The sequence below is a fragment of the Rhagoletis pomonella genome, unplaced genomic scaffold (assembly GCF_013731165.1).
Source record: "Rhagoletis pomonella isolate Grant_MI unplaced genomic scaffold, Rhpom_1.0 Rhpom_scaffold_00002, whole genome shotgun sequence".
Taxonomy (NCBI): domain Eukaryota; kingdom Metazoa; phylum Arthropoda; class Insecta; order Diptera; family Tephritidae; genus Rhagoletis; species Rhagoletis pomonella.
This window is the reverse complement of record NW_023458556.1, coordinates 27,671,356-27,674,640: the sequence shown is the minus strand read 5'-3', so window position 1 is coordinate 27,674,640 and position 3,285 is coordinate 27,671,356.

Genomic DNA, 3,285 nt, shown 5'->3' with positions numbered 1-3,285 from the left:
TCTATAACGAATAGAAAAAAATATATTTCTCGCAATGATAAGGCCAATCTAAAAAAAATCGGTGAGGTTTTGAATTTCACGCGCAGTAATTCGAAATGAAATATATTATTTCCGTCCCTCCCCTTTGTGTGACATCAAGGCATACGCCACAAATTGGAGGAGAAGCTCGGCCAAACTCTAACATACATATGTGTAAGCGCCAATCTTTTATTATTATTATATTATTGCCGTCAATTGTCTTTGATTGACTTGTGTGAAATGAAAAAATGTGAATTTCGTGTACCGATTAAGCATTATATTTTTAAGTAAAAAATCCTGTACCGAAACTAAGAAAAGGCTTGATCAATTTCAATGGTCAAAAGTGGTTTACTAAGTCAAGTTCAAGTCAAATCCATGGAATGAAATTGAACGATCATAAACAGAACTAAAGTGTGTAAGGTGCCTGAGGCTGTCAGCATTTTAACTGAGAGGGTAGATTACATTTTTCATCAATATTTGGATATAACAAAGCCGTCCGCGCGGTGGATGCCGCTATTTCTCACAGTCGATCAAAAACGCAACCATGGGACCACTTCGAAGACGTGTTTGGAGATGTACGGCTGCAATCCGAACGACTTTTTGCACCGTTTTGCTTACGTTAGCGAAATATGAATCCACCACGACACTCCAAACACCAAGGAATAATCGAGAAGTGGACCAAAGCGGGTCTGTCAGCCAAAAAGGTTATAGCCAAAGTTTTTTGGAATGAACGCTATGACATTCACATCGATTACCTTGAAAAGGGCAAAACGATTACTAGCGAATATTATTCAAGGCATTTTGGACAGATTCGATTTTGATTTGAACGACCATATATGACCAAGAAACTGCTGTCCTGTAAATCAATATTCACCAGATTTATTCCCCTGCGAAAGTTTTCTCTTTCCAAACCCAAAGAAATAGCTGGGCGGTAAGAGATTTGGGTCGAATGAAGAGGTTATCAGTGAACCTAACGTTTATTTTGAAGGCATTGACTCCCCTATTATTTGAAAGGAATTTAAAAAAATGGAAATTAAAACGCCGAAAATTATCACCTAATTCATAAAAAATAAATACCAGTCACTTTATAAAGCTCTTTAAATTTATTTTATTTTTTTATGAATAAGGCTACACCATACATACATACATATATCTGCTACTCAAATAAGCACTGGCTTGAGGAGCCTAATGGAGGATCCAAGAGGAGCTGAACAGCGGGAAGTAAACAATGGGAGACCTTGCTGGGATACCTGGCCAGACGACGCGGAGTAGGCGAACTAGTCATAAGTTGGATCCACTTCGTGTCAACACCAGCAAGACAATTTTAGACTTGGGGTCTGAGGCCGGCCATGATACATTGGTTATACATGTTTTTCGTCAGACCGATATTCGCGTATCCTGCTGTGAATATAAGCTATAAACGTGGTCAAAGCGACGAATAGAGTTCTGGCCACAGAACGAAATTTTGAAGTTTGTCAGAGAATTTGAGTGGTAGAATTCATCACACTGACGACCCACTGTGTACATTTAGCTATACGGTATTCGCCAGATTGAGATAATAAAACTATTTTTGCGTGCTTTTCTTCTTTAATTTGTGGTGTGCGGCTTGATGTTGTCACACAACTGGAGGATGCGGATGCTACTGTTTTGCACCGCCTCCGGACTTCAAATGGACCTTAACAGAAGCGTTTTCATGGCAGGATTATACTCGGAAGCTTGCCATTTCGTGCTTAGGGGCGAACGCTGTTAGAAAAAACCTTTTCTAATTAAGATATTCCTTGGACCAGGAATCGAACCCGGGTCCTGCAGAGTGGTAGTACCCACCTCTAACCACTTAGCCACAGCGACCGCCGAAAGATTGAGATAGAAGTTCGAAAAATAGTCTGGTAAGTTTGCAGAGCAATAATGATTTCGAATCTTCACCTGTTTTCCCTTTTTCCTAATCCTGTGTATGCTTGAGTGCTTGGAAAATTCTTTTATGTTTCCGTTCTACCACAATTTCATTTCACGCCAATTGGATTTTTTTTTGTAACTAAGTTACATAAAAATGATTTATAATATCCTTAAACGGGTGTACGAATAAAAATAGATATGTACTAGAGATCTCAATCGTTTTAGTTCTGATCCATAGGGAATATATATGTATGAAGTAGAGGCCACGCGTAGTTCGTGGTCTCCTCGGGCTGATTAGAGAGAGCAGGGCTTAGTCCTCCTCTATAGTTGAAAACGAATCCGTGTTAGATAAATATATACCCACGTTGGTGGGAAACTGTCCCTTTGCTGAGCACTTAACCTAAATGTCTGCCATTACATAAAGAGCTGACGCAGCTTCTACATATACTGCAGATAGCAATTAAGTGATCCTCCACTATATCTGCGAATTTCCCGCTCTTGCGCATTGCAAACACTCTAACCGTGTGTTTATAGATAAACTCGAAATCTTTTGAACTGAGGAACCGGAAACGGAGAACCGGGTCCTTTAGAGAACTGACTGGTCCGTTTCTTACAAAAAACGAACAACGGTTTTGGAAGACCCGAAACTTGATTCCAAAAGAACCGAAAAAAGGTTCCGGAAGATCCGAAACTTGAATCCAAAAGTACCAGAACTCAATTCCGAAAGAATCGAAACTCTATTCCAGAGTAACCGAAGAACGTTTCCTGAAGAACCGAAACTCGATTTTAAAAGAACCGAAAAATGTTTCCGAAAGGCCCGAAACTCAATCCTAAAAGAACCGAAAAATGGTTCCGAACGACCCGAAACTCGATCCTAAAATAACCGAAACTCGATTTAAGAACAACCGAAAAACGGTTCCGGAATCGGAAAACGATCTCAGAAAAACTGAAAAAATAAATAAAGAGAGCTACAAAACTATTCAAAATAACCGATAAAGGATCTTACAGAACCGAAAATCGGCTGCGAAGCGCCCATTGCACTATCGGCAAAAAATTTATAGCTTTGCCATATCGTCGGTCCCTACGAAGAGTAGCACATTTCACTATTCGCGTGGAAGACTAGCACATTTCACTATTAGCGTGGAAGACTAGCACATTTCATTATTCGCGTCGAAAAGTAGCACATTTCAGATTTTTGCGTGGAAGAGTAGCACATTTCGTTATTTGCGTGGAAGACTAGTACATTTCAGATTTTTGCGTGGAAGACTAGCACATTTCAGATTTTTGCGTGGAAGAGTAGCACATTTCAGATTTTTGCGTGGAAGACTAGCACATTTCGTTATTTGCGTGGAAGACTAGCACATTTCAGATTTT